The sequence below is a fragment of the Capricornis sumatraensis genome, chromosome 1 (genome assembly GCF_032405125.1).
Source record: "Capricornis sumatraensis isolate serow.1 chromosome 1, serow.2, whole genome shotgun sequence".
Taxonomy (NCBI): domain Eukaryota; kingdom Metazoa; phylum Chordata; class Mammalia; order Artiodactyla; family Bovidae; genus Capricornis; species Capricornis sumatraensis.
Window position 1 is genome coordinate 136,678,457 of NC_091069.1, and position 12,704 is coordinate 136,691,160.

At 36.1% G+C, this 12,704-nt stretch overlaps 1 pseudogene; it reads left to right on the top strand.

Annotated features, from left to right (window-relative positions):
- The first annotated feature begins 548 nt into the window (after positions 1-548).
- Positions 549-1,077, top strand: LOC138075971 (inositol polyphosphate 1-phosphatase pseudogene; annotated as a pseudogene).
- The last annotated feature ends 11,627 nt before the right edge of the window (positions 1,078-12,704 follow it).

Here is a 12,704-nt window from a genome sequence, read left to right on the forward strand (position 1 = left end):
TTTTCCTGATAGTGTAAGAGTTATTTGTTCCTATTTGATTCCTTTGTGAAAATTTTAATTACTGAATTTTGTCTTATGTCTCCTTGATTTTTTCTTATATTTACAGAGAAAGCTGTTGTTTTCTACTATTAGAAATAAAATTGGAAGACCTATAATTTGTGTGTAGTTTTGCAGATACTTCTGTCTCAAGAAATGAATGAAGAAAAGCAAATATCCTGTTATTTTATTTTGGCATAATAGTTCTAGTAGCCAGAGAATTCCCTCCAGAACTAAACATGGCATACTGATTTATCCCTGCAACAAACACTTTCTTTTTAACTTATACAGGATCCTCACACTAGCCAGTGTATTGCCATTTTTCTCTGACTAGCCTACCACTTTTTTTTGAAATCAACCATGACAGTGAACTACCCTAAGTGTAGGACAGCCATCTACACCAAGGCAGGTGAATCAGTAATGGCTTAACCCATTCAATCCAACCAAGCAAACTTCTCCTATGAACTTTACTGCTTCATCATTGCAGTTGTCAAGTCAAGGAGTGATTTTACTGTGTCACCAATCAACCTTTCATATCCCAAGACCCAAAAACATTTAGAGAAAAAGGATAGTGCTGCTCTGGTCTTTCTTAAAGAGGACTGATATCCATTCACTTCAGCTCCCCGCCCCCATCTCTAAAAGAAATGGTAGTGAAAAACTGCATCAACTGACAGAAGAATGTTCTAAGATGGAATTCTCTCACTTGCTTTCAGCTGTCATTAGTAGAAGTGAAGAGGAAACTATCAGGCTGCATTGTCGTGTGTACATGGAGTCTGCATATTCTGGGTAGCTGGGACTAGTTACAAGAGCCCTTGTGTTGTCCTAGGCCTTACTGACATTTATATCCTTTCAGAGAATACCACCTTCAAGTGGGGCTCCTGTCTTGTTCATGCCATACTCAGGGGCATCGGTGCAGAAATGGTAGACTTAAAAGAATGCATGGAAAGATATCCAGAAACAGGACTTGATTTGCCACAGTTGGTGTGCCACATGGAAAATGAAGGCACCATTGAAGCAGATAAATACTATTGGTGTGGATAAATATGGGGATTGCCACAAATATTTATAATATAGTTTATTCAGGTCATTGGTTATTTGCATAATCAATAGCTGATGTCTGAAACACTTTGAGGTCCTCCAGAGATTTGTATCTCAAGTGATCATTTAGCAAATAGCAACCAACTCCAGTATTCTTGCCTTGGAAATCCCATGGATAGAGGAGCCTGGAGGGCTACAGTCCATGGGTGGCAAAGAGTTGGTTGTGACTGAGTGATTATCATTTTCACTTTTCACTTGATACCCTTAAGCTAGAGAGAAACTGAGTAGAGGAAGTATCTCTAAAGCCCTGGGGATAGTGGAACATGCACACAGTGGACTTATCTAGTGGGAGATGAAGCCAGAGAGAAGTGGCAGCCTTGGCCAGAAAGCCATCAAAGGCTGAAACTGTGACAGGAATAGCTTGAATTTAGCCCTCAACTCTCCAATTTTTCACCAATATCTCCCAAAGATAAATCCTAGTTTGCGACCAACAAACTGACATAAATTTTAAAGTGGCACGTGTCAGGTGCCTTGCAGTGCAGAGAAGAGATGTGGGAATAATTTTCAAAGGATCACTAATTCTTGTGATCTATCTTGTTCTTGTAACATGAAATACTGGCCCTCTTTCTAGAGGAGCACTCTCCCCACCCATTGCCTTCTACCAACCATCACTTCTGATACCTTTTTGTTGTACAAACAGCCTGGTTAAAAAAATGTGGCATAAAATCTATGTGCTGAGTTGCTCAGTTGTGTCTGAATCTTTGTGACCACATGTACTGTAGACCACCAGGCTCCTCTGCCCATGGGATTTTCCAGGCAAGAATGATGGAGTGGGTTGCCAATTCCTTCTCCATGGGAGCTTCCTGATCCAGGGATTGAACCCATGTCCCCTATAGCTCCTGAATTGGCAGTGAGACTTTTTGCCATAGAGCCACCTGGGATGCCCACAATCTATGAGCTCTTGTGAAAAGTAGTGACTTATCAGTGAAGATTTAGAACAATAGTTGTAAAAGAGGTACTTACACATTTATTCTCCAGTGTGTGTGAATGTTCAAGTACCATCTCTTCTTATTCAGGTCCAAGAATCATCTCTCTGCATTCTTTATTTGTAAATGCATCATGTCTGGTTGTTTTAGTCCATTTGGCTGCTGTGACAAATAAACTGGGTAGCTTAAACAATGAATATTTATTTCTTATAGTTCTAGAGGCTAGAAAATTCAAGATCAATGTACCAGTAGGTGCAACATCTGGTAAGGGCCCACTTCCTAGCTTACAGATGGCAGTATTCTTCCTGGGTCCTCATATGAATTAAGGGCTGAAGGAGCACTCTGAGATCCGTAATAAGAGCACTAACTCCATTCATAAGGACTCTGCTCTCATGACGTAATCACATCTCCAAAGCCTACTACCAAACATCATCACATCAGGGATTAGATTTCAACATATGAATTAGGCGGAGCCACAGAGATTCTATAGCAGCTGGCTTATCTGATATATCTTATCACAAGAAAAAGATAGATACTTGGCTGATACTCACTGTTCCATGCCTCTATATGCAATGCAAAATGTGTCTATTGAAGACATACAAATCTTTTAGCCTTTACATTTCTTTAATATTTGTGTATTTTGAGGGTTTCATCTTTACTCATTATGTTGGTTTTCTATAGCACTGCCCATAGAAGCTGACTCCTGATGACTCTTAAAAACTGTTGCTATGTTTGTTGATGATACCCACAAATCTAGTCTTACCCTTAATTACAGAAAATTGTGAACAATAATTCAGTTTTTGGTCATGATAAGTTAACTATTAAGAATTTTATAAAATTAGCATAGAATAACACATCTTCCAAAAATATTACTCTGAAAATCTTTAGACCATAACCATTTCATTTCTAGGTTGGAACCTTCCAATTTTAACTGCACATACGTATTTTTCACCTACCATCAGAAGAGACAATAAATAAGTTTGTCCTTTATCTGGAAGTGTTTAAGACCACTCTAGAAAATACTGGAAATGACCATACTGATTGAAGGACTAGTTAGTATTGTGGAACAACAGTCTTATTCTCTCAGAGAAGACAGTTGTACTAGTTTCATAGGCCTGCGATAACAAAGAACTACAAACTATATGGATTAATCAACAGAAATTTATTATCTCACTCCTTTAGAGAATAGAATTTTTTCTTCCAAGGATTATGAGGGAAAAACTTTACCATGCCTGTCTCCTAGTTTCTGGTGGTTTGCTGGCAATGTTTGGCCTTATTTGGCTTGTGGCAACTTAATTCCCGTCTCCCCATGACATTTTCTCTGTCTCTCAGTGTCTATGTCCAAATTTACCCTCTGTGGATGGACACAGACATATTGGATTAGTGTTCATCCTAATGAATTCATCTTAACTTGATCTCCTGCAAAGGTTCTATTTCAAAATAAGGCCACAGTCATGGGTACTGGGCATTAGGACTCCAAGATATTTTAGAGAGTCATTGTTCAGTCTCAAATACTATTCTTGAATGACTGTCTGATGTTTGACATGGAACTTGCAGAAGTAGTAAGGGCAATGGCTCCTGAATGTTGTGGAAATTAGATAGGTGACCTGGTTGAAATCAAATGGGGGTGAGCTCTTTCAGCCCACATGTGTGGCTTAAGTCCAAGGATTAGAAATGAGTTGTTGGAGAATGTGAGTTCTAAAGTAATCTTACTTCTGACATGAGTGACAGTTCACCAAAATCATAGCATTAGCACCATTCTGGCAGCTTAATATTACACGATCCTATGAGAGACTCCTATTTCTCCCATTATTTTGGTGGTATGGAAGTACTTTTAGATTTTTAATTTTCTGTTTTTGTTTCTTATTTCCATAGAAATCACTATAGTGATAGACATTAGCTTATACAGAAGAAAAGAACAATATAACCAGTATCCTTTCATTAGATAGTTAAAAATTAAAAAGTGCTTCCAGATAAACATACTGTTTATGATATAATGTATAGCCAAGTGAAGGGTTTCCCAGGTGGAGTTAGTGGTAAAAACCTATCTGCCAGTTCAGGAGAAGTGAGACACATGGGTTCAATCCCTGGGTTGGGAAGATCCTCTGGAGAAGGGCATGGCAACACACTCCAGTGATCTTGCCTGGTGAGTCCCATGGAAAGAGGAGCCTGATGAGCTATGGTCCATAGGGTCGCAAAGAGTTGGACACAATTGAAACGACTTAGCACACACATAGCCAAGTGATACGTAAGTATGAAATGATTCTCAGTTTTACTTTGTACTAAAATCTATGATATCAAGTAGAATTTTCTCTTAGATATTGAATCAAGTAATTAAAAGAATAGAAAAGAAAAGTATTCTATTTACATTGAAGTTAATAAATAAATTTTCTATTTTTCTTTTTTTAGGGTTCGTGATGATTCTCTGAAAAAAGAACTCTAGGTGCATATAACTTGACACTTTAGTCTCTCATTCAGGGATACATTGACAAAGAAAAGTAGCTAGGTAAAAATCATTAATGTCAATATTAAAAATTCTCATTGAATAAAACAAATGGAGAAGTATTTTATAATCTCTGACTTGAAGTACAAATTAAAATATATATTTTAAAGTTACTCTCAAAAGATTTTTTTCATTAAAAAGGAGATAGCTGAAATAACATTCTAATCTCAAAGTATGTAAAATTTCAAATTCTAAGGAGAATATATGTATAGCAATGTAATTATCTAAGTAGTTTTGAGGGAGAAAAAAGTTTTATTTTAATGAAGATTTATTATTTCACTAAATTAATATTAGTTTGACTAAATTCAGTTTTTAATTCAGTGATAATTCAGCATATGAGATACAGGCTTTATCATAGTCTAAAGGAAAATTATTGAGTAAAAACATTTACAACAATTTTTTTGTTATCTTATGACTTCATGAGATATTTATATCATGGGACCAGAGTCTGTTTCTCAGTATTTTATAATCTGGATATTAATTTTTATCAGTCTATCTAGGGATGTTCGTGTGGTAGTATTTTCATCCAAATAACAATAGACTAATTTGAAAGTCAGAAAGCAATTTTACAACTGTGCATGGAGACATCCAAATGTTTAATCATGATCTCCATTTACATGCTAACTCAATATTTTAATTGCTTCCTGCATGCTAAATAATTAAGTTTATATTGGTTTTGCCACACATCAACATGAATCTGCCGCGGGTGTACAGATGTTCCCAATCCCGAACCCACCTCCGACCTCCCCGCCCAATAATAATAATAAATAAAATTTTTTTAAAAAGAAAGAAAAAAAAGAATTAAGCTTAGTATATTTATCTTGACACGTAACACTCAGTGACCTTATTTTGAACGTATTTCTCCACTTATTTGTAACTACTCTCTCCATACCTGTTATATTCCAGAAATTTTTCCAGTTTCTCCTTTTCCTTTTATGAATTAACTACATTATATCCTCCACTTGGCAAGCCATTTCTCTTTGCAAGAGCTATTTGACTCTTTTCAGATTCGGCTCATATTATTCCTTTCATGAAAATTTCTCCTATTCTATCCCCAGTTTCTAAATACCAAATGAAGAATTATTATTTCTTTTCTTTATCCTTTCATTTAATATTGTAGCTATGTTTTCATGGATTTATTTCCCCTATGATTATACACTCTGAAGGTAGTAAATAAGACATTGACAGATCAATTATTGCATTCTCCATAGATTTATGCAAGGTGTCTTCTACTTAGCATTGTTTCAATAAAATAATAATTTTATTAAATATGATGAGATTTTAAAAAATAAGTAAACAAAATATTTATACTGGTTGATCAGTTTATTTATCTTTATTAAATGATCTGACTGGAGGAAATTTGAGATTTTTTAATTAGTAGCATTAATAAAATCTGGTAGAGTAATTCAACACTTTACAAATAAAAATAAAACATATTTGCCAGGCAAATACAAACATTTATCTTCAGTGTTGTGGTTCCTATTCTCTAGGTAAGAGCCAACATATTGGTAAATGCTTGGCCCAAAAGTAGACTCTCAAGATATGCCTGAATGGATGCCAGTGTCACATTCTGGCCCCTTGGCTCTCCATTTCTTTCCCAAAGACTTCAGTCCTGCCTTAGCCTTCTTCTGACATTACATAGAAGAAGTTACAATTAATTAGGTCACAGTTTATCTTATATTGGCTTTATTTGAGTCTCTTTAATGAGATTTGAGAAGCCCCCTTGTGTAATCATTCTCACATTTAGGAACCATCTGTTAGAATAGGTCACTTCTGCAGATGGCTAATCTCATTAATTTATGTTGAATCTTTCCAGCTTCAATATCAGAGTGAAATTTCCTACTAGTTTCCAATCTTCAGAAGAACACCTCATTTGGAGTCTTTAGCCATCTATGATCTGGAGAAAGAACTAAATGTACCTTAATTTTTATTCTTTTCACAGTAGAATGGTTCTTATCACATATAGTGAGAGTTAAATTGACTCCTCATTTATACAGCCTGTTGTTTCTCCCCATGGAGAGCCAGCATGCCATTTAGGAAGGTAGTAATTTGAGCCTTAATTAGTTTCGACTCAAATGGTGACTCATGACAACTGTGTTTCTTCAGAATGACATGATGAATCCTATTGAATTCTTACATCTTCATTTAATCTTAACAATGCTGATAGTAGAGTTTGAACTCTGTGTAAAAGTATGTCCAAATTGTAAAGAACAATATTTGGTTTGTAACTTCTCAACTACCTTGTCTATCTACACTAGTTAAACAGCAATGATATTGAAAACAGTCCTAAATTGTATATTTTGCCTTAATAGCACTGACAATTTATACCAATGAATAAAGTAAACCTGAACACTCAAAAATTTTAGAGAAAGGCAGAATACTCCAATATCAGAACATGGCATTTAAAATATATATTCTGATCATAAAAGCAAAAATTAATGTCATAAAAGTTAATACTTTTATTGAAGTGGAGATTACTGAATGTTAGAATTGAAGGGAAACTTTGTTGATCAGTTGCAGGTCAAGTCTGACTCTAAAGGAACTTTAGTGATCTTCTTAATCATTTCACCTTTCAATAAGGAAATAAATACAGAAATCTGTTGTGATTTACATATAATCAAACAGCAAATTATGGAAAACAAGGACAGAATCAGGTATCCAGGCTGTCAATACTGTGTGTTTAGAAACATTTTTTTTATTTTTTCTTTTAAGCAGGTTTAAGTTCACAGCAAATTTGAGTGGAAGGTACAGGGATTACCTATATACCTCCTGCCTCCATCTATGTATAGTGTCCCTTATCAATATCTCCCACCAGACTGATACATTCTTTACAACTGATGAATCTACATTGACAAATCATAGTCACCTAAAGTCCATAGTTCACAATGGGTTCACTCCTAGTGTTGTACGCTCTGTGTGAGGTGGAACAAATATATAGTGACATGTATCTACCATTATATAGTTCCACTGAATGGGTCTACTTCACTACACTGAATAATTACACTGCTCTAAAATCCTCTATCAGTTCAATTCAGTTCAGTCACTCAGTCGTGTCCGACTCTTTGAGACCCCATGAATTGCAGCACGCCAGGCCTCCCTGTCCATCACTAACTCCTGGAGTTCACTCAAACTCACATCCATCGAGTCAGTGATGCCATCCAGCCATCTCATCCTCGGTCATCCCTTTCTGCTCCTGCCCCCAATCCCTCCCAACATCAGAGTCTTTTCCAATGAGTCAACTCTTCGCATGAGGTGGCCAAAGTACTGGAGTTTCAGCTTTTGCATCATTCCTTCCAGAGAAATCCCAGGGCTGATCTCCTTCAGAATGGACTGGTTGGATCTCCTTGCAGTCCAAGGGACTCTCAAGAGTATTCCCCAACACCACAGTTCAAAAGCATCAATTCTTCAGCGCTCAGCCTTCTTCACAGTCCAACTCTCACATCCATACATGACCACAGGGAAAACCATAGCCTTGACTAGATGGACCTTAGTCAGCAAAGTAATGTCTCTGCTTTTGAGTATGCTATCTAGGTTGGTCATAACTTTTCTTCCAAGGAGTAAGCGTCTTTTAATTTCATGGCTTCAATCACCATCTGCAGTGATTTTGGAGCCCCAAAAAATAAAATCTGACACTGTTTCCACTATTTACCCATCTATTTCCCATGAAGTGATGGGACCAGATGCCGTGATCTTCGTTTTCTGAATGTTGAGCTTTAAGCCAACTTTTTCACTCTCCTCTTTCACTTTCATCAAGAGGCTCTTTAGTTCTTCTTCACTTTCTGCCATAAGGGTGGTGTCATCTGCATATCTGAGGTTATTGATATCTCTCCCGGCAATCTTGATTCCAGCTTGTGTTTCTTCCAGTCCAGCATTTCTCATGATGTACTCTGCATAGAAGTTAAATAAGCAGGGTGACAACATACAGCCTTGATGTACTCCTTTTCTTATTTGGAACCAGTCTGTTGTTCCATGTCCAGTTCTAACTGTTGCTTCCTGACCTGCATACAGATTTCTCAAGAGGCAGGTTAGGTGGTCTGGTATTCCCATCTCTTTCAGAATGTTCCACAGTTTATTGTGATCCACACAGTCAAAGGCTTTGGCATAGTCGATAAAGCAGAAGTAGATGTTTTTCTGGAACTCTCTTGCTTTTTCCACGATCCAGCAGATGTTGGCAGTTTGATCTCTGGTTCCTCTGCCTTTTCTAAAACTGGCTTGAACATCAGGAAGTTCATGGTTCATGTACTGCTGAAGCCTGGCTTGGAGAATTTTGAGCATTAATTTAACAGCATGTGAGATGAGTGCAGTTCTGTTGTAGTTTGAGCATTCTTAGTCCATCTAATCATCCATCCCTCTTCTCTAACCCCTGGAAACCACTCTGTGTGTGTGTGTGTGTGTGTGTGTGTGTGTGTGTGTGTGTGTGTGTGTGTGTGTGTGTATCCAACTTTGTTTTCTTTTAATATTATGTCAGTCATTCTGGGTCTTCTGCCTCTTCATGTAATCTTTAGAATCAATTCAGTGTTGTCCACAGAGAAGTTCTGAGATTTCGATTGATTGCAATTGCATTGAGTCTAGATTAAGCTGGGAAGAACTGACATCTTGACAATATTGAGTCTTTCCTTTCAAGACCATTAGTATATCTCTCAAATGATTTAGCTATTCTTTACTTTCTTTCATCAGAGTCCTATAAATTTCCTCATATAGATTTTATATGTATTTTGTCAATAAATAATTATGTATCTAGGTATTTCATTTGAGGGGTTGAAAATGTAGATTATATTATAAAAAATATCAGAATATAGTTAATTTACAATGTTTTGTTAATTTTAGGTGTATAGCAAAGTGAATCAGTTTTATACATACATATATCACTCATTTTTGCATTCTTTCCCCATATAGGCCATTTTAGAATATTGAGTTCCCTGTGCTATACAGTAAGTCCTTATTGGTTATCTATCTTATGTAGAGGAGTATGTATATGTCACCCCAACCTTCCAATTTATCCCCCCTCCACTCTTCTGTTAGCCATAAGTTCGTTAACTACATTTATAACCCTTTTTCTGCTTTGTAGATAAGTTCATTTGTATGTTTTTTAAGATTCTACCTATAAGCTATATCATATATAATTTATATTCCTCTGCCTGATATACTTCACTCAGTATGATAATCTCTAGGTCTATCCATATTGCTGCTAATGGCATTATTTCATTCTTTTTTATGTCTGAGTAATATCCTATTGCACATATCCAGGCAAAAATCATAATTTGAAAAGATACATATACCTCCATGTTTATAGCAGCACTATTCACAATAGTCAGGACAAGGAGGCAAATTAAATGTTCATCAACAGAGGAATGGATAAGGAAGATGTGATACATACACACAATGGCATTTTGTTTTTAATTCCAAATTCTACTTATTCATTGCCAAAATAGAGGAAAGTGATTGACTTTTGTATGCTGACCTTGTATCCTGTAACCTTGCTATAATTACTTTAGTTCCAGGAGTTTTATTTTTGTTTTTGTCAAGACTGTGGGATTTTCTGAATGAAATGATATGTCATCCATGAAAAAGTTTTAATTATTTCATCTCAATATATATTCCTAGTAAGTCCTTCCCTTGTTTTACTTCATTAGCTAAGACTTCCAGCACAAAGTTGAGAAACATTGGTGAGAGAGGACAACCTTGCGTAGATCCTGATCTTAGTGGAAAACTATAAGTCTTTCACTATTATATATATATTAGCTGTAGATGTTGTTGCAGTTATATTCTTTACTAAATTGAGAAAATTCCCTTTTACTTCTAGTTTACTGAGCTCTTTTATCATGGATGGATGTTGGATCTTGACAAATAATTTTTTTGTATCAATTTATATGATTATGTGACTCTTCTTTTTTAGTATGTTGATATGTGGAGTTACATTAGGTAACTTTCAAATGTTACATCAGAGTTGTATACCTGGGATAAATCCTGTGTGTGTGCTAAGTCATTTCAGTCATGTCCAACTCTTTGTGACCCCATGGACCATAGCCCGCCAGGCTCCTCTGTCCATGGGGTTCTCCAGGCAAGAATACTGGAGAAGGTTGTCATTTCCTCTTTCAGGGGATCATCCCAACCCAGGGATCAGACCTGTGTCTCTTATGTCTCCTGCATTGGCAGGCAGGTTCTTTACCACTGACACCACCTGGAAGCCCCTTGGATTTAATTTGCTAAACTTTTTTTAAGAACTTTTACATCTATGTTCATGTGAGACATTGGTCTGTTGTTTTCTTGTTGCTGTTGTTCAGTTCCTCAGTCGTTTTTGACTGTCTGCAGCCCCATGGACTGCAGCATGCCAGGCTTCCCTGTCCTCCACTATCTCCTGGAGTTTGCTTAAGTTCATGTTCTTTGAGTCAGTAATGCTATTTTGACCATCTTATCCTCTGCTGCCCTCTTTGCCTTTTGCCTTCAATCTTTCCCAGCATCAGAATCTTTTCCAATAACTTTTCTTATAATGTATTAAGACATCTCTTGTCTGGTTTTTATGTTAGGATAAATCTGGACTCATAGCATGAGAGAAGTAGTCCCTCTGCTTCTATCCTCTAAAACAGATTGTAGAGAATATGTACAACTTTTTCCTTAAACATTTGGTATGATTCACCAGTGAACTTATCTGTCCCTGGAACTTTCTATTCATATTGCATATTAACTTTTTGTTCATTTTGGAAGATTGTCTCTTTCCATAAGTTGGTCCATTTCACCTAGGTTATTAAGTTTGCATGCATGAAGACATTCACAGTATTCCCCTGTTATTCTTTTAATGTCCATGGGAGCTATCATGATGTTGCTTATTTCATTTCTGATATTAGTAATTTGCATACTCTCTCTTCCCAGAGAAGGAAATGGCAACCCACTCCAGTATTCTTGATGGAGAATCCCATGGACACAGGAGTCTGGCAGCTACAGTCCATAGGTCACAAAGAGTCTGACATGACTGCACACACATGAACATACTCTTTCTGTGTATATGTTTCTTCCCATTATTATATTATTTTCATTATAAATTCATTGCCATGATTTATTATAGATATCAGTACTGTAATGATTTTCTTAAATTAGGTTCAACTAAACTTTGACAACACAGTATTGATTATCTTTGTTTTCTTAATTTTTGTATGGCTCAGAGACTGGACTTCCTCAAATACTTAGAGTAGTCCTGGAAAAAATATATCTTACAATATAAATTGCATTACAAAAATATGACATGATAAAAAAATCAATTTTTTAAAAATCAAGTAGAATCTTTCCTGGACTTATGTTACTGATCTTTGATAACTAATTTATCAGCAATACTGTTACATCTGGTAAATAATTTTTCTTGCCCAAGCGAAAATGGATAGAGAATGAGAAAGATATTAGCAAAGAGTGAAGTTGGTATCTTTATCATTTTGTGTAGTCATATCAATGTACAAGAGACAGATAAGTGGTTCTGATTTTGACATTGGCCTTATGTTAGACATTGCCAATCTGAAATCAAATGACACAGGGCAATGGTGAAATAATTTTCTGGCTGTTGAAAGTTTTCTTTAGAAAGGGCTATGTGTCATTTTACCCAAATTTTCTTGGCTAAAGAAAAATAAATCACAGAGGCAATTCTAATTTCAATGAAATGAGAAGCTAACCAACCCCCTTCCCCTCCCCACAGTAAGAAGCATTCAAATCACATATTCAAATCCAGTGAATGAGATGAGGATCAAACTATACCACAAATGTGGTCAGCAAATATTTGGTAGTAAAGATAAAAATTATTAAATCAAGAATTTGTTCCCAGCAGTTTCTCAATTAATTAGGAAATGCATTGTTCCTATTCTAAAAGTGTGTCTTATTGATGACCAACATTTGAAGCTAGTTCTTTGCCTTCTTTTTAAAACTCTGATTGAATCATTGAATAGGATGAAAAAAGGAAAGAAAGAAGGAGAGAGAGGAAAGAGGGAAGTGGAGGAGAAGAAAGAAGAAAGAAAGAAAATAAGGAAGATAAGAAAAGAGAAAGAAAAGAGAAGAATGAGCAAATTTGCTTATGCATTGTAGGGTGACCACATGTTCTTGTTTCTCCAAGACCTGAGTATTTCTTTAGATGTGAAATCTTCAGTGCTAAACCTGGAAAA